The sequence below is a fragment of the Coptis chinensis genome, chromosome 4 (assembly GCF_015680905.1).
Source record: "Coptis chinensis isolate HL-2020 chromosome 4, ASM1568090v1, whole genome shotgun sequence".
In the NCBI taxonomy this organism is placed as follows: Eukaryota; Viridiplantae; Streptophyta; class Magnoliopsida; order Ranunculales; family Ranunculaceae; genus Coptis; species Coptis chinensis.
The window spans coordinates 32,860,394-32,880,404 of record NC_141459.1 but is presented as its reverse complement, the minus strand read 5'-3'; the positions used below and the strand labels follow the sequence as shown (position 1 = coordinate 32,880,404).

At 41.3% G+C, this 20,011-nt stretch overlaps 1 long non-coding RNA gene across 1 annotated transcript; it reads left to right on the top strand.

Moving 5' to 3' along the window:
* The first annotated feature begins 1,184 nt into the window (after nucleotides 1–1,184).
* LOC147503238 (uncharacterized) lies at nucleotides 1,185–4,061 on the top strand. The gene is made up of 4 exons (XR_015220156.1): nucleotides 1,185–1,295; nucleotides 1,382–2,740; nucleotides 2,829–3,324; nucleotides 3,396–4,061. It is a non-coding gene; the product is annotated as an uncharacterized LOC147503238 (long non-coding RNA).
* Nucleotides 4,062–20,011: the final 15,950 nt, after the last annotated feature.

The following is a 20,011-nucleotide window of genomic DNA, read 5'->3' as shown; positions in this document are numbered from 1 at the left end:
GGGTAATAATCTGTGAGGGTCAGCTGAGAGTGCATATCCAAATACTGTTCTCGAAGCTGATTTGTGACTTTGTAGCTCATTGTTGGAAATCCCCTTGTCAGTTTGTTGGTAACACTTGGCGGCTATTCAAGGTGTTCGATCTACTGAATACGAGTGGTGATACCACATAAGGGTATCTGATATTACTAAGCACTTCGTCGTAAGGCGATCTGGTAATTTCAATTTTAGCTTGCAAACTATGATGACGCGTTCCAGTGTGATGGACGGTGTGAGCAACGAGGCCTGGACAAAGAGGCCGTTGCTGCTAATTGGCAACTACTGTGCTAACGGATGTAGGTTGCAAACTAGGATTTGCAATATCTCCGGTGGATGGGAGTGTCATTCTCATGTTGTTTTAATGGGTGAGTTATTGTTATATTAGTGATCTGTGTTTTTGTTCTGCTTGCAGAGTTCGCTGTAAAAACACACGACCTAATCGGCAGGAGATAGAGAGGTTCGCACGGTTAACTCGAGTTCAGAAACAAGCGAAATTGCCGAAAGTAGCTCATTTTTTTGTAGAAAAAGGAGGTCTAGCGATCAGGGAGAAAAGAAGAGCTCAAAAGAAAAGGGCTCGGGGTCAAGCTAGTGAAGGGGTGATGGAGAAACAAACAAGCGATTTGGTCACCAGGGAAGATAGGAACCGGGTCGCAGTGGTTCTAGACGACCCTCCGGAGGTGCGGGAGCTGGTGGGTCGGGCTGGCGACCTGAAGGGGGTCGATTGACGCGACTGTGGAGCTGGAGAGGGTGGTCTTCAACCCTCGCGCGTGGAGCAGTTCGGCAAAGAGGAAAGAAGACACGTCGGAGCAGGATGCTGCAAAGGCTGCCAAAGCTGCGAAGCATGCGATTGGGGAGAGTTCCAGTACGGGGGGCAGTTCTGGTGGTGGTCGAGCTGACGGTAAAGCCACTCGCAGCTAGTGCTCAGTTGAGACCGGAACAGGTTATGAACTTGGCCACCTTTGGAGCTAGACCGAGCTCGTCTCCTGTGTTACGAGAGCATACCTCGCTAGCGAAGGCGAAGGGTCCAAGTAAGGCTAGTGGGAAGTCGACTATTACTGCTGATGACTTGGAGTCGACAATGGTGTACTTGGACGACCGGGTGGGTGCAAATGGATCGTGAAACGAATCGATGTCGCCTTCCAGTCGAAAAGGTATCGGCCTGCTTGCTTGAACATATAGCTCTGGATGGCAACCGTAAGGAGCTGGATGCCAAGGGGCTAACTGATAACCTGAAGCGGATGGAAATTGCGCAACGTCTGGTAAGTTAAACTGTACAGATTTGGCTTGCTTGTTCGTTTATGAGAACTACTGCGAACTGATTGCTGTTGTATGTGTGCGATGGCAGCTTGTGAGTGGATTTCAGAAGCTGAAGGGATTTTCCAGTTCGCTGAGTCAGATAGAGAGACTGTGGTGAAGTTGAAAGACGAGCTGAAGGGGGTTTAGGATGCGTATGGCATAGATCGCCGTGAACTTGAAGTGGTGAAGAAGGAGTACCAAGAGCTTAAGTTGGCGAAGCTGTTGAAGGACACTGAGGTGGACGAACTGAAGCTGAAACTACAGGCGGCTGAAGAGAACGTTAATGCTGCTACTATAGAAATTGGTAGGTTGAATGACTACGCCATACATTGCAAGGGCGTTGCTCAGGACACTACTAAAGCTTATGACATTTTGGATGCTGATTTTGTTAAGCTGGAAGCCGATTATAAAGCTTTAAAAGAGGAGTATGAATGCGGGGCTCTCCGTACCTCAGTGGTACAGGTACAGGGAGATGCAAGTGATGCTCTTACTTCTTCGGTCATTGCTCAAGAGGTTGCTGAACCTCGAACTGATGCTGTTATGTTAGATGTATTTGTGAACTTAGATGTGGATGGTGTGTCAGTTGTGATTGAGGGGAGGGATGCCGAAGTTGAGGACTCGTTGGCGGCTGTAAATTTGGCTGTTCTACTTGGGGCTGGCGAGTCGTGAAAGTATATTGCTGATGTTGATGTTTGTAATTTGTGATATAATAGAGCTGGTTTCCCAGGGTAACTTGGGCAGTTCGTTTTTCTTGTTTCTGTTTGTTAACCTACTGAACGATCTGGTACCCCGTATTGGTCTGGGGTGCCAATATGATGATGAATGGTGGTTAGCCGAGTTGGATTTCCTGAGTAGACTCAGCAGCTCGACTAATATGCGAACTGTGATATGGGTTTGCCCGACCAGTTCATCTTTTTGCTTATATGCTATTTTTGCTGTTTGCTTCTTTGTTTTGTTTACCTCTTGCATGGTTGAATGTATGAGTGACGATATTGCTATATCGGTGTGGTTGCGTAGACGATTCCTTGTAAAAGTAGATGAGTTTAAGTAACCTGTGGTCTTGAGTGAGCGTCCTATCCTTAATTTGTCCTTAGCGTTGTAGGTCGCATGTAACGAGAGTTATTGACTTTATACGAACTACGGATATAGTAGGACGTATGCCGTGGTCTTTATTCTGGAGAGTTGATGTATTTCTGCACGTGCGTGACACGTGTAGGAATATGGACAGTTAGAAATATGAAATGATGGCTGTTAGGTGTCTCGATGCAATTATGGCGTGCCTAGGGAAGATACGTTATTTGAGAATAAGTAGAACTGTTCCTAGAAGACCAAAGGCATTTGTTATTCTTCTTGCAGCATTTCCTCTTCTCCAAACCGTTGTGCGTCATTTTCTTTGCTACTTACTCAGGTATGTTTGTTTCCATATTTGGCTATACCTTTTGAATAGAAACCTGTGTCTTGGTTGCTAACTTGCTTAATGTTAGCCTTGCTTGTAGATTTCATTATGGCCAGGTGCCAAAAATATACTAAGGGTGAAGGGAGCTTGAGGGAAACCTCCCCCCTTATAATGGAAGAAATGGAGTTCCACCCTCATCAGAATGGTGATCGTGGCAAGAGAAAAGCTGTTGCTTCAGAAGCTAAGGGCAATAAGCGACCCAGGAGTTCAGGTTACTCGACTGGTGGCATTGTATTCAGGTCTCCTCGGCAGATGGATGAGGCCGATCTGGCTGCTGAGGAGCGTAGTGACTAGAGTCAAGGCCACCACGTCGCTAGTGAGAGTTCGCCCCACCGTCTTGGGGATGTGGGAAGCGAATTCTTCTATGTGGGGAAGACGGGGAAGAAGCGTGCTGTGAAACGTTCTAACTACAGCTTCCACTCAGCACCTATAACAACCAGTCTTCTGAAATGGATCGTGTTGGATGGTGATAAGGCTGAGCTTGAAGACGAAGATATGGAGACGCTGCTGGGGACCATGGACATGGCTACTTTTTGGTGAACTTTTCATCTGTTATGTTTTTCTTTTTGTTTCCTGGGCGACTCTAATTTTGGTATTGTACTTGCAGTTTCTTGTGGGGTACGACAGACTGAAGAACGCTGTGCAACGTTCTGGCACTGATGTCAACGCTCAAGGCTAGTTAGGAATAATGCGAGCTGCATGGGGTGTTGACAAGAAGAAACTGGAGGTAATGACCAAAAGGTACCAAGATGCTGTTGATGAGAATTTTGTATTGGTGAACGCAATGAAAGATCTGCAGGGGAAGCTGGCTGAAGTTACGGAGTATGCCAAACAATGTCAGGGGGTTGCGCACAAGGCGCAAAATGCTTACGACGTGGCCTGTATCCAATATGCCGAACTAGATGAGAAGTATTTCCAGTTGAAAAAGGCGTGTGATGGTGGGGATCAGGGTATGGGTATGCGCGTGGTGCTGAGAGCTGCAAGGCACACTCCCTCGACCAGTGCTGCCCCAAGGATAAACATGTTGTTACTGCTCCTTGATGGTTATTTCTGGACTTGTCTTTGTAAATGTTGAAATTTTGTGAGTATTTTGTCTGTTCTCCTCTCTGTATGAGAGTTAAACAATAGAGCTGAGTTCTCAAGCTTGCCTGATCAGTTCGCCTTTTTGGTACTGAGACACAGTGAACTGCTTTCTATGAAAGTGGCAGTTCGATATTTTGCTAACTTGTACTAATACCGATATGGATTTCCTGGGTAGACCCATTGATGAATTCATGAGCAGATCGGTGGATTCATGAACTGGTTTCCTGGCGTTGGCCGGGCAGTACTATTGATGAATGTGTATGGAATACATGTTTTTGCTTGATTTTTGATTGCTTGTGGCTAAAGTGTTTATATGTAAGTTGCCCACGTGTAAGAATCGTATAGGCTGTGAACCCTGGTAATTTAGGTGAACGTGCTAGCTTACTATGGAGTAAGGCTCGCTGAGAGCGTTCTTGTTGAGTTGATCCTAGAAGTATAGGCCCTCAACTAGTTAGAATTGGAGAGGCACTGGAGCCTGTTAGCTCAAGAGAGCGTTCTTACTGAGTTGATCCTAGAAGTATAGGTCCTCAACTTGTAAGAATTGGAGAGGCTCGGGAGCCTGTTAGCTCAAGAGAGCGTGCGGCTCACAGAGAGCGTGTTAGCTTATGAAAGCGTACTACTCACTGAGTTGATCCTAGAAGTATAGGTCCTCAACTAGTGAGAATTAGAGAGGCTCGGGAACCTGTTAGCTCAAGAGAGCGTGCTGCTCACGGAGAGCATGTTAGCTTATAAAAGCGTATTTCTCCCTGAGAGCGTTCTCACCGAGTTGATCCTAGAAGTATATAGGTCCTCAACTAGTGAGAATTGGAGAGGCTCGGGAGCCTGTTAGCTCAAGAGAGCGTGCTGCTCACGGAGAGCGTGTTAGCTTATGAAAGCATACTGCTCACTGAGAGCGTTCTCACCGAGTTGATCCTAGAAGTATAGGTCCTCAACTAGTGAGAATTGGAGAGGCTCAGGAGCCTGTTAGCTCGAGAGAGCGTGCTGCTCACGGAGAGCGTGTTAGCTTATGAAAGCGTATTGCTCCCTGAGAGCATTCTCACTGAGTTGATCCTAGAAGTATAGGTCCTCAACTAGTGAGAATTGGAGAGGCGTTGGAGCCTGTTAGCTCAAGAGAGCGTGCTTCTTCACGGAGAGCGTGTTAGCTTATGAATGCGTATTGCTCCCTGAGAACGTTGAAACCTTAGAAAGTGTCGACAGTGCATGTGTACTGGTGGTGCTTGCGGTGTGAATTGCGTGACTTGGCGATGAAGTAGATTGTAATAACAAAACATAAGTAAACTAAACTTGAATTTACAGTAAATGAAAACATGGAATATACAACAATGTGGTTTTATTGATAAAACTTCTTTAACAAGTAAGTGTTCTAAGGGCGTGGCAATAATTTTCCTTCTTGGGTCTTGATCCAGTATGCTCCATTGCCGATGGCTCGTTCCACTATGTACGATCCTTCCCATGTTGGTGCTAGTTTGGAGTCATCTTGAGTCTTTTTTAGAACTAGATCACCGGGTTGAAAAGATCAAGGGTGTACTCGCTTGTTGTAGGACTTCTTTGGAGTTTGTTGATAAGATGCCACTCTGAAGGCGGCTAAGTCGCGCCGTTCTTCTAGCAAATCGACCTCTCGTGCTAGGACGGAGTCATTGTATCCAGACTCAACGAGTTCTGATCGAGTCGTAGTGACTGTCAGCTTGGTGGGGATAATGGCTTCTGTGCCATAGCATAGGGAGAATGGTGATTCGCCTATGCTGGAGCGAGCTGTGGTGCGTTGAGCCCACAATATGTTTTCTAATTGATTTGGCCATTGGCTTTTGTTCTTTTCAATCTTTTTCTTCAGATTTTCTAAGATTGCTTTGTTGTTAGCCTCTGTTTGGCCATTGCTTTGAGCGTACTGAGGAGTGGAGAATGCATGAACGATCTTTTACTTGGCCAGAAACTCTTTGACTGTTTTTCCCTTGAATTGGGAACCATTATCCATCACCAATGTATGTGGCAAGCCGAATCTGGTAATGATATGAGTCCAGATGAAGTTTCTGATGTGTGATTCTTTGACATCAGCTAAAGGAATTGCTTCGATCCACTTAGTGAAGTAATCAGTTGCGACTAAGACAAAGCAAAAACCGGTACTCTTTTGTGGGATTGAATGGTCCCATGATGTCTATGCCCCACATGTGAAATGGCCAAGGGCTCGCAATGTTAATCAATTCACGAGCTGGTTGTATGATGTTGTGGCCGAAGGTCTAACATTTGACGTATTTGAGTACATATGTTTTGGTGTCGATCTGCATTCGAGGCCAAAAGTATCCCTGGGAGTTCGCTTTGTGAGCCAAAGAGCGACCTCCCGCATGGTTTCCACATTCTCCCTCATGAATCTCAGTAAAAATCAATTGACCTTGTTTTGGGCTTATGCACCTCAAGTGAGGGCTGCAAGCGGATTTTCTAAACAACTTGTTATTGACTAAGCAGTAACAGCGCGCTTGATATGGGATTTGTGGGGATTTGGTACACTCTTCTAGGAGCGTACCGTGTTGGATGTACTCTGTAATGGGCTGCATCCAAGTTTGACTCATCTGATTTTCAGAGAGTGGGCATCGGTCGCTGATTTCTAAGACGTGTTCCACTTGGTAAACAGGTCTGTCAACTACCTCGATGAGTAATTGTCGAGGGGCACAACTCAGTGTTTGAGTAGCCAAGTACGCAAAACTGTCTGCGTGACGGTTCTCGTCACGCAAAAAGTGATGTATGGTGGCTTTCTTGAAAGTCGGAAGCAACTGATAAACAACTTGAAGGTACTTAGAAAGGTTACCTTCGTGGGTAGTGTACTCTTTAGCAACCTAGCGAACGACCAGTTGCGAGTCACTAAAGACTTGGAGTTCTTGTACACCGAGTTGCAGTGCCATGCGGAGCCCCATAATTAACGCCTCGTACTCCGCTTCGTTGTTGGAGGTCATGAAGTCGATGGGAACTGATTTCTCCATCATTGTTCCATTTGGCGATACGAGGACAACTCTGATTCCACTTCTTCCAGGATTGAATAATCCATCTACAAAGAGAGACTAGACGGTCTTGTCATTCCTCTTTGTGGGTGGAATATCAGTTTCTGGTTCCCAATTTAGGTCGTCGACAGGGAAATCTGCTAGAAAATCTGTAACGACTTGTCCTTTCTGTGAGGTACGTGGGACGAACTCGATGTGGTGCTCCCCGAGCTCTTCGGCCCATACTGCCTTGCGAGTTGTCTTGTTCTCCTTGTGAAGGATTTTCTTCAATAGGAGGTCGGTGAGTACTTTGATTGGATGAGCTTGAAAGTAAGGTCTAAACTTTCGTGCGGAATATAACAATGCTAGTACTGCTCTTTCGATGTAAGAGTAATTCTTTTCAGCTGGCGTGAGCGTCTTACTTGTAAAATAGATCGGCTTCTCTGAGTTGTTTTCCTCTTTGAAGAGAACCGAGTTGATGTCAAAGTCTGATATTGCTAGATATAGCCCCAACGTTTCGCCATCTATTGGTTTTGCCAGGATGGGAGGTGTAGTCAGGTACTCTATGAGGGTGGAGAACGCTTGGTGGCATTGATCGTTCCACGAGAACTGCTCACCGTTTTTAAGAAGTTGCAAGAATGGTAGGCATTTGTTTGACGCCCTAGATATAAATCGGTTTAGTGCTGCCACCATTCTTGATAACTTTTGTATTTGCTTCTTTGTTTGAGGGTCGGGCATGTCCAAGAATGCTCGGATTTGATCTGGGTTAGCCTCGATCCCACGCTGTGATACTTGGTACCCTAGGAACTTCCCGGTGGACGATCCAAAAAGGCACTTTTTCAGATTCAGCTTCATTCGAGTTCGGCGTAACCTGGAGAACGCTTGCTCAAGGTGAGTGAGGTGGTCACCTACTTTCTTGCTTTTGACGACCATGTAGTCGATATAGACTTCCATGGTATCCCCTAACATGTCTTGGAACATGTCAGTGACCCGCCGTTGATAAGTCGCTTTAGCGTTCTTGAGGCCGAACGGGAGGACGCTGTAGCAGTAAATTCCTTGTTCAGTGATAAATGATGTTTTCTCCTGGTCTTCTTCAGTGAGTGGGATTTGATTGTATCCACTGTATGCATCCATAAAGGACAGGAGCTCATGGCCATAGGTCTGGTCCACGAGTCGGTCAATTCTAGGCAAAGGGAAGCTATCTTTAGGTGTTTCTTGGCTAACATTGGTAAAGTCGACGCAAAGACGAACTGTGCCATTCGTTTTTGGAACTGTTACTATGTTAGCGATCTAGTCTGGATAATCGACTTTCCTGATGAAACTGACTTGCTTGAGTTTGTCGACCTCATCATTGATTGCTTTCTGAAACCTCAGAGATAACCTTCTAGGTCGCTGACGAGCTGGCTTAGCATTAGGATTTAGATTTAGTCTATGACATGCAACATTAAGATCTATACCCGGTACATCGATGTATGACCAAGCGAAAGCATCTTTATTCATTGCTAAAAGTTTACAAGTTGAGCCTTGAGTGTAGGGTATAAGTTAGCCCCTACGTATACGAACTTAGGGTCATCTTCTGTTCCTAGGTTCACTCGCTCTCTGTTTGCATGTTAAGATGCTGCCTTTGACGTTGATGCATCCTCAAGTGGACTGATCTTTGGAGATGCTTTGTCGACCTGAGGGAGAGTGGAATTGGCAGCAGGAGCTGGAGCAACCTCTGTGGCGACGACAACATGGGCTGATGTGGCCTCTGTGGTCATGACAACAGGGGCTGGAGTGATCTCTGGAATCAGTTTTGGTTGTGTGACCCATGATGGTGCGACCTTTGGAGTTTTGATGAGCGGAGCAACAAATGACGGAGTGACTTCTGGGGTTGTGGCTGGTAGAGCAACAACTACGGGAGTTATTTCTGAGGTCTTGACTGGTGGAGCAACAACAGCTTGAGTGACTTCTGGGGTTTGAACAGACGAATATACCTTCTTGCTGGAGCCCCCAGTGTTTTGCGTTGGTGCTTTGGCTCTGACCTCAGCGACCAGGTCTTTGGCCATTGTGTAGCTGGTAGGCTCGTTCCTTGTATGGGTAGGTAGGTCGGCGGTCTTGTTCGCTGAGAGGATTTGATTACAATGATAAGCCTCGAGCTGATTGCTTCGAAGCTCCATCATGCCCCTTGGGCCTGGGAAGTGGAGAACTTGATGCAACATTGATGGTATAGCTTGCATTTGATGAATCCAACGCCGTCCTAGAATAGCATTGTAGGACGACTTGATGTCAAGGACGCTGAAGCGCGTATTGAAGTTGACTTTGTCCTCTCTAGATCCCACCAAAACTGGGAGTATGATGTCACCGATTGGGTCGGCTCTGGAGCCGTTGAACCCGTAGAGAGGAGCGATGGGGTCTATGAGGACCGACTTGGGCAAATTCATCTCTTGAATAGTATGGTAGAACAAAATGTCACATGAACTACCGAGATCTATCAAGACGCGCTTGACTATCCAGTTGCTGATTTTGATGTGGACTACAAGTGCGTCATTGTGTGGGAGGCAAACCTTGTTGAGGTCGGCCTCCGTAAAAGTGATATCACCTGAACTACGACCGGAACTGCGTGGGGCAGGTGCGGCCTGGGAAGAAAAATGGTAAACTTCTTGAAGGGCGCCAACACGTCATCTTTTCTCTCTAGACGATGTTACTGAATCATCTGGAAACGTTATCATGTGAATGGTTCTATCATTGTCTCGGTCTGACGAATGCCGACGACGCTCGTGGCGGGAGCGATCGCTTGATCATCTCCTGCTACGGGAGCGAGTTTGGACATTGTGACGTTCATGGCGAGGTGGAGATCGACTGCGCACTCTGCGAGCCATGAGCTTATGGCGCAGATCGCCATTAGCAATGTTAGTGTACTGCTTGATATGTCTTGCTTCGATGAGGTCCTGAAGGTAATGCTTTAGCCCCCAGCACGCATCGGTCTCATGACATTTGGCTCGGTGAAAGGCATAATAAGGCCTGCCAGATCAATCTTCTGGTTGTCATACAGTAGGTCGGTAATAGGTAGCTTTCTTGATCTTCTCCAGTATGTAACTGGGAGATCGTGTGAGAACAGCGAACCCACGGTCATTGTTCATTCTATTTCCCGACTTCCGTTCTTGCTGTCGGGGTCACTTTTTAGAAGCTGGGGGGTCGTCGGATATTGCTGCGACCTCTTCTTCTTATGGTAGGCCTTGGCGCTTCAGGCCTTCCTACAGCTTAATATACTTGTCGACTTGAGCGTATAGCTCAGATAAAGTCTCGGGGAGTTCTTTCATCAGCGATCTGGCGAGTGCCGTGTTGCGCACACGACAGGCATTGGAGAATGCCAGGGTGGCGAAAGACTCTTTTAGACCTGTTCCCATGCACAGTAGTTCGGCTTTGAACCGACCTAGAAATTCACAAATTGTTTCGTCTTCGCCAAGTGAGAGCTGGAACAGCGAATCAAAATCAGCTTTCTTACACTTTTTATGGACGTACTGACTAGCAAATGAATCGGTGAGTTTCTCGAAGGTCTTTATCGAATCTGGCTCGAATGAGAAAAACCAATCAAGTGCGCCATCTTTGAGATTGGCGGGAAACAAACGACAGTGGAGGTGATCGAACTTTGGTGCACTATATAGTGTCAGGCTTTGAATATAGCGAGCCACGTGTTTACCAGGACACATGCTACCATCATACATCGGAAAACGAGGTTGAATGAAATCTTGAGGAGAGGGTTTACTGAGTATCTCAGTAGTGAACGGGGATGCACGGTACGTCTTGAGTATTTTATGAACGATCTGGGTTACGTCTTTTCTTACTGCACTCTGGCCGATCCTTTGCGACAGTTCGTTAATCTGTTGATTAACTTCATTGATGCCATTCTCAGCGACGTTCCCAACTGGTTGTTGTTATGCGTCTACTTGTGCACGTAGAGCAGCATTTTCCTGCCTGAGCAAGGAAATGCTCTCATTCGTTAAACTTAGCTGGTTTGCGAGGCTTTGAACTTTAGCTTCGAGGCTTGCCATGCTTCGTGGGCTTGAGATTTTTGGTTTTTGGTTTTTGGTTTTTGATTTTTGATTTGTGTGAAAGTGGTTTCTCAAGTAATCGAGACCACAGATGGTGCCAATGTAAAGGAGCGTTTTAGTTTCCTTCACATACGAGGGAGGAAGGAGAATGGAATTGGAATTGGATGTGGGAAAGGGTTTAGACCGAAGTTCGTTCTTTGAAGTCGTTTAACCGCCTCACGATCTTCTCTTGATTCTGGGGGGAGAGAAGAATCAGGTCTCACGTAGTTCATGTAGGTGGCATTTATAGGCATAAAGAGGTGTTGATCCATGAGACACGTGCACTGACATGTACATATGTAGGGTAGAGATTATGAGTGTGTGCTAGGTTGGTTTTGGTAGGAATTGTGTGATGATTGGGAGTGGGTGTAGTGGTTCATATATCACGGTGATTGGAAGTACAGGTAAGGCTCTGGTAATGATTACATCTGGATAAGGGACGGTGTCCTTATTGGAAGCGTTTTGCTTTAGGTTGTTCATTCGCTTTGAGGTATCTTTGAGCGAGCTGAAGTGCACTACCTACATGAAGCGAGCTGCTCACGAATCGATCTTGGAGGTCGATGACATGAGTTCGTTACGATCTCTGCTTATGCCTAACGCGTGCTTAATATTCCTCAATGAGAATATTACTCCCTTACAATGAGGCGTAGGCGAGTGAGCCGAATGGGCGGTGGAAAATACCGTTCGCACGCACAAAACGACAAAAATATTTTTTATTTTAGATTATTTTGTTAAAGTCAAACTCTACGTACTCTCTCGCTTCATTTTTTGGTTTTGTTTGACAAACTATCTATTCTTCATCATTGTAATAAGGCGTAGGCGAGTGAGCCGTGGAAAATACCGTTCGCACGCACAAAACAACAAAAATATATATATTTTTTAGTTTTTTTTGTTAAAGTCAAACTCTACTTACTCTTTCGCTCCGCTTTTTGGTTTTGTTTGACAATGAATTGTGGTATGGACACGTGGGTGCTCAAAACTAGTAGTATTTAATTTGCGAACATGGGAATGTAGCTCATAACTTCTTTATATCAATTGAAAGGGATTTGAACTCGAAGATATACCGCAATGTCCTAGGCCCCATTGCGAGATATGAGGATCAATTTCTCGCGACCCCAAAATTTTATCATATTTGTAGCTATTTGTTTTTGGGTATATACTAGTCCAAGGGCACGACTAGGGCTGTCAATGGATTTCGATAACCCGATAACTGATCCGAACTAAACTGATAAAAAATTGTTTGGGTTTTGATAATTTTATTTGCCCTCTACCAATCTGAAACCGAACCGAACTAATAAGATATTGGTTTGGTTTCGGGTTTGCCTTCTACTGAACCGATAAGATGATATTTTAGTAATATTTATGATTAATTTTGTATATGTTTATCAATTGTATGGCTAAAAATAATCGATTTAATTTAGGATTTAATTGATTTTATAGTTTTCGGTTAGGGTTGGTTTGGTTAAGTTTCGGATGAAATATAATATTATCGGTTCGGTTCGGTTTTGGATTCTCATTTTTCTTATCGGTTCAAATTTGGATTTTTCAGAAGTCGACCCAAACCGACATATTGATAGCCCTAGGCACGACTGCATGTAGAAAGTATAATATATCTTTCAAATAATACAAAATTAAGAGAATACAATAGGGTACATTATCTTAGAAAAAAGAATGTGGTACATTATATCAATTACCATAATGTAAGAAGTCGGTGATCAATTATGTCACTAAAGTCATTACCATGTGGTAGCCTGGCAGGGTGATAAGTTATTATTTATTAGGTTGTTTTTCCTAAGATTGTGTATATATACTTACTAGATTTTTGGACCCGTTCAACGAATGGGAACAATTTTTATATAATTTTTTTTCATTTTATTATTATGTATCAAAAATCTTACTTCCAAACTATATTGAAACTCATACAGTAAATTAATTGATCAAAGTTCACAATGCCAATAATTTGTTATGACTATTAAACAAAGTTACAAACATAGAGCGCTGAGCAAAATCCATTAAAAAGTAAAAATTTGCGTTGTTGGTCATCAATGTAGACTGACACGAAAGAGCTCCACTGACATTTCCTTGTAACACTTGCTGCTTCTAACCCCAATAACTGCAATGTTTGGACCCACTAAAGAAAACAATTAATTATACCTCTTTGCTTCCACTTATACTTGTAAACGACATATTAAAATGAGATTTTCATATATGAGAAGCCACAATTGGTTTTAATTTAAGGATTCAATCTAAGTTTGTTTTTCCCTTATTCCAAAAAACTACAAAAGAGAAACAACCTTAGAATACTCATTTTTTAGTATTTAACCTCAGAATACTCATATCGTCAAATAAAATTAAGCACAAAACAAAATTTTGTTGAAATCTTATATGTAGCTAGTAGAGCTTATGCATCAAAATTGATTAAACAAAGACATGGAAAGAAAACCCAATAAAGAAAGCAATTAATTATACCTATTTTTTGCTTCCACTTATACTCAGATTCGACATTAAAATGATATTTTCACAAATGAGAAGCCGCAATCGGTTTTAATCTAGGCTGGGTAATTGAAGAGTTCATTTTTCCCTTATTTAAAAAATAAAATAAAAAAGAGAACTATTGTGTATGTCTCGAGTGTTCAAAGCCAGCATATGAGAATAATAAAGACAAAGATATTCAATATCATCAAAAGATGGTTGTATAGAATGGAGGTGAACTTAACAAAGGATTTTTCGTGGGTTTTTCCCATGAAAAAGTTTTGGGAGTTTCCATCTCATTAAGGCTATCCCCATTATTATTCCCAAGCAAGGCCACTCCAGGGTCCAACTCGAGATGCTGGAACATCTCTTTCATCATAGTGGGACATGATAATTGTGCCTAAAGAAGACATTATAAACAACTTGAAGAGTGCAACCTACAACCTCAAAAAATTGTATTTTATTTGGCTACGATAGTGCTATAAACGACTATTTGCTCGTACATAAATTTCTTCCAACTCACCATAAATCCAACTTCTAGTAGGGACTGTATGAAACAGGTATTGAAATTCCTCTAAATTGGTAAAAGTCCCAGGTAACACTTCAAGTGAATTAACGGAGTAGCCGTAGAGGACCAAATAGAAATTAGAGTAACATTAAATGTTCTATAACCCATGCCTTTGACCTCATCATTTCTAAATTGGGTTTCATCAGTTGAAAAAATGTTACTAAAATTTCTATATAATTACACTAAAATTATGCAAAACAATCGAACTTGAGTATTTCATTCAACTCTACATATAAATGAATATTACAAACAAAACCACACTCTTGCAAACTGAAGAGTACTAAATAAATTATTAATTACCATGATATACTTGAGATGAGTGGTAGCAATTTCTTCTGAGTCTCATTAGCAGAAAACAACCCAAGTTTATTTATCATATCCACACCAATTTTCAACATTTCCTACAAAACACAATCCCTAAAATTTAAGCTAGACCCCAAATCCTAAAAAAATAAAAAACTAACAAAATAATAAAATAATACAATGTCACTACCTTATCGAAAGTGGAATTAGATGCCATGGTATATATTTTTAACAACGCTGGAAGCGGTAATTCATCAAAATTTAATTCCCCTATTCTTAAATCCAACTGCAAAAACAACACCACGAATTAAATCAAAATCAAATAAACATATGAATCTTGACCTATTCAAATGTTAACAATAAGATTTTGCGAAACGTACCATGGTGGTTTTTCTCAATATATACCGGCTCTTAAAATGATTTCTTCGTCCAGTCTTTGTATTACTTTCCTACAAATTGAAGTTGCAGAAGATCGAAATTTACATAAAATGGAGGAATTATAATCCATATATGTTTATTGCCAACCCACTGTAAAAGTTATATGTGCCTAATAGAAATGTAAAGATGGCGATGCACAGAGTTATTTTGAGATTTGGATACGAATAGAAAGACCCTTAATTGAGAGTCATTAAACCCCTAAAAAAATAGGGTAGAGGATCTTAAGAATTGCTAAAAACTATGGGGAGTGCCCACTGGTACATCGTATAGCAGTCAAACTGATAAATAACACCGAAAAAGAAATACACTAATGCTCAAAAAAACTAAACACAAATGCACCTAAAACCACATACAATTGGTGGGATAAAAAAAAAAATCAATAATTACCTTATCATTAAGCAATTGGCAGCTTTGATCCTTTAGCTAGTCAACGTTTATGAAAATCAATATATATACCCCCAATCTAAACATCAACAAAATATTGACATCAGAAAACACCATTTGAGCAAATATTCAACAAAAAGAAAACAATCAAGCAAACAAATGATTTTGAGATAACAAAAACCTTAAAGTTGATCTTAGAGTACTCTTTGAGTGTTGGTCAACATTGTACCATCCATTCATTAAAGAGCCAACTTGGAATTGTTCATGGTCTTCTATGTTTTCTATGACTCAGAGTTGGTCAATTATCTATTCTAGAAATTCAACAAAACTAAGCTGTTGTCATACACAGTCTACACTTATTGAATGCCAAAATTTAGAACTCAAACACCTATCAATTCTGAAGTAAGCCATAAAATTATGAAACCCCCGAACACTTGCATGTGTCTATAAGTTTGAGAAAATTGCAAAAAAAAAGAAAACAACCATTAAGAAAGTATCTATAATTAAGCAATAGATATAGGGTAGCAATTACTTTAAGAAAATACTACTTGTACACCCTCACTGACTTGATATATCATTTTAAAAGGATTTTTTAATTATCTTTTTTGAAAATATTAACAAATTAATTTAAGCAAATACTTGTATTCCCTTACCAACTTAATTTATCATTTTAAGAGAATTTCTATAATGATCATTTATGGGAATCTCAGCAAATATATTGAGGTGTTGTTGCGTAGAAAATCAGAGTATCAAGGAGTAGAAGGGCGAGTCCGAGTTAATAGCTCTACATGATGTTTAACTAAAACCCTCTTTTAGTTCTGACACTCAGTTGATATACTTTTGTTTGATCTAACTTTTTCAAAATGCAACATGAAAACAAATGCATTGAAATAATAGATTTAAGGGGAAAAAAGAAGAAAAATAACAGATATACCTTTGACAATGTCTATGATTGGTTGGATAGATAAGCATTCCTACTACTAAAGATTATCATGGACAGATTTATGCATTTTCATTCAAGTCTATGAAGGTAAAAAGTGTAGATCAAGATATAGTGATTTTTTTTCCTTTCCTTCGCTTTTTTTTTTTCATCGAGTTATAGTTAGTGACTTGTGTCTTTGTGTTTTGTTTTTCAAGTTGAACAATCACAACTTTATCTGGTGGCTTTAACTAATACTAAGACACCCCTGTTCAAGGTCAGATATTTTTTAGTGCATACAACAGTAGGTATACATTTTCATGTATGTGGTCTTAATTGATAAGGAACAACTATATATAACACTAAATATTAAACTTCCATAAACGAAGCAATGTGTGTTATAAAATTTCACAATCATTAAAAGGATGCAATATGCATATTATAAGATTGTAGAAGATGCGCAAAATATATATGAAGTAAACAATTGTGCAAATTAATACTCAATAACACAGGTCTTATGTCGTATGCTCATATTTGATTTCATGAAGATGGACAAACCAACCTATGCATGGGGACTCTTATAGGGCGACCAGGTGTGACTTAACCTTATCTTGACTATCGTTCTGGTGTGCCAATATATTACTATGTTTGGCAATTTTCGGTAGGTAAGAGCCTCTTATCCGCTTCTTCCCTCCCTTTCTTTCCTGTTTAGGTAATGCTTCCATCTTAATTTTCTAGACTTCACCATTTATGGCTTCTGTCCCAAGTGCTCTAGCTTGCAACTCGAGCAATTCATGCTCAACTTCCACCCCTCTCCCTCCAGAAGGCACCCTACCTTTTGCTCCTTTGGTGTCTGAACAAAATTCATGGAATTCTCCATTCTTTCAGAAACGAGATTCCTTTGTTAGTTTTTCTTTGCGATAGTTCACTCACCATGAAGTGGAAGGTGTAACTAAGGTGCCGTTAGACCTTATTATGAGAGGTGAGACTGTTTGGAGAGAATATTTTGTTGGGTTTTTCATTGAACATAGACTTTCATATCATTATGTGGAATCTGTGTTGAAACAAAAATGGAAAAATAAAGGTCCCTTTGAGATGATAGCTGATCGTGAGCTATTCTACTTCAAATTCGATAATGAAGAGGACAGGCAAGCAGTTCTTAATGAGGGTTCTACTTTCATTAGAGGTAGATGTTTTATAATTGGTCCATGGACTCAATGAGTGGAGATACAGAAGAAATCTTTGAGCTCCATACCAATTTGGGTGAAACTTATCAATGTGCCAAAAGTGTTATGGATGGACGAAAGACTTGGATTTCTGGCAAGTAATTAAGGTTGGAGAACCTGTTAGGCAAGATCGTGAAACATAAGAAAGGAAACGTCTTGATTATGCCAGAGTATGTGTCCATATCAAGGCTAGGGAGAAAGTGCCTGACTTCTTTGACGTCAAATTGAGTCCGGGGGATGTCAGAAGAATTTCTTTTGAATATCCATGGTTACCCAAAATGTGTGCAACCTATAACATTTTTGAGCATTCAATGGAGAGGTGCTCGAGTAACCTACAACAACATTCTGTACAAAGGACAACCATAGTGCCTGTAACTATAAATGGAGCTGAAGCTAGTATAGTTCAACAGAGGATAAATGCAGTCACTCGAAGAGAATTTGGAGTTGATAGAGGAAACAATACAGTCACCTATGATTATTGGTGAAGACACTACAAGGAGAATTTGGGTCCAGAAAACACACATAGCTAACACACAGTCAACTGAAGGTGCTGGAACAAGTAGTGTCAGAGATGTCAATGGTGTGCCTATTCTAGACAATATAGCTATTTCTAAACAAACAAATGAGAATGAGCACAGTGAAGGAACATATACAGATGATGTATAACTAGACATTGAAGATGAAGAGCAAAATGATGACCACCAAGTGGTTGTCTACAGTAGAAATAATGCTTTAGAAACCACTGGGTCAAGATTTGAGATTCTTAATGAACTGGATTTACTGGAGAGCAAGAATGAAATTGTGTTGTTTTAGGAACAACCTACGCTAGTGGATCCTATTCAGGTGGCTCTTCTGTCACATAATATTGCCACTTTTGATGAACGAGAGCATGTTACTGATAAGGTAACTTCTGAAGATGAGATCTCTATACAGGAAACTGAGTATTTTCATGATCAAGTTGTCCTACATAAGATGGTGGAGTTTCAAGTCCCAAATGCTAGGTTACTTGTCCTACTGAACAGTGTTGAACAAGCTTCTCCATAAGGTAACAAGACTATGCGGAAAGGGGATAACATTGATGGACAGTCTAGGAAGAAGAAGAGAGGTAGACCTAAAGGGTCAAAAAACAAAAAACTATATTAATGATGATAGCTCCAATCAGTATTTGGAATGTCAGGGGAACTAATGACATCTGTCGAGCAAAGGAAATCAATAAGTTGAGAATTGAAAAGAAGATTTGTATTTTTAGAAACGAAGGTGCGACAACACAAATTCCATAGTATTAGAAGCTTGTGTTGCCCAAACTAGGAGTTTTATGATAATTACAATAAGGATCCTTCAGGGTGTATATGGTTATGTTGGGATCCAAATTTGATAAGTACGCAATTACTCAAAGCTATTGATCAACTGATCCATTGCAAGGTTTCCTTTCTACCTGGCACGGATTTTTTTCTCCTAACCACTGTCTATGCAAGTAATGCTAGGAGCGAAAGAATAAACCTTTGGAGAGATATTATCTCTATTGCTAACTCATCCCACTTACCTTGGTGTGTTGCTGCTGACTTCAATAATATCCGATTTGCTCACGAGAGGGTAGGAAGAGTCCCCATGCATCTTAATGAAGTGGTTGATTTTGTTGATTGTTTACAACAAGCTGGGTTAGATGATCTCAAGTACTCTGGGTTTCAATATACATGGAGTAATAAAGCTAATGGCAAGAACAAGGTGATGACTAAAATTGATAGGTGTCTTGTCAATAGCTTGTGGGTTGGGTCCTACACTACCTCACAGGTAGAGTTTCTTCCACGTGGAGTATCTGACCACTCTCCCATGCTCTTGTGGTGGACTAATTATTCCAAGAAGCCTTCTCCATTTAGATTCAAGAATTTTTGGGTAGATAAACCTGAGTTCTAGTCTATGCTCTATCAAACCTGGAATACCAACATCTACTCTAATCCTATGTATGTGTTGATAGAAAAACTGAAACTTTTGAAGAAAAAGATCAAGCCGTGGGCTCGGGCTAATTTCTCAGATTTACATGTGCAAGTTGAGATTGCTAAACAAGTGCTACTTGATGCTCAAGTGCAACTTCAAAGTAATCTTCATGACCCTTTTTTGTGTGAGAAGGAGAGAGTGGCACTTGCTAAGCATACAGAAATTGCTAAGGATGAGGAATATGACATGAAACAACAATGCACTGATGAGTGGATGTTAGGTGGAGAAAAATGTACATCTTACTTCTTTAATTCTATCAAAGAGAGGAAAGCTAGAAGTGGGATATGTGATAAGCACCCAAAAGAGTATTATGAAACCCCGTTGAGACATATAAATTTGGTTAACTATGTATTTAATAATCATGAAATAAATATGTTTTCATACTTTTGTAGGTATTTGCAGTAAACATGGAAATATGGTTTAAACCTGCGATAAAGCACGAGGAACGACATATATATGAATTCTTCCAAATCCGCACAGAAGCATCAAACTTCCAGAGCTCCTACCTCTTGAACCAGATTCAAATCGACAAGTGAGCTGCTTTCGCTGCATAATCGTATGGCATGAACTCTACACGATAGGTGGGAAGTTGTAAAATTGCCCAAAGACCCAGGACTCGCATGGACTACACATAGGACCCACTATGCGGGCCCACAAGATTGGATGAGTCATCCATCATAGAGCATGTCAAGACAAAAATGACAAATTATTGGTGCAAAGTTGACACCTTGCATGTAATTAATTAGATTAGGTGTTAATAGTGAAAAAAAAGGCAAAGTGTCACTTTGTTTTA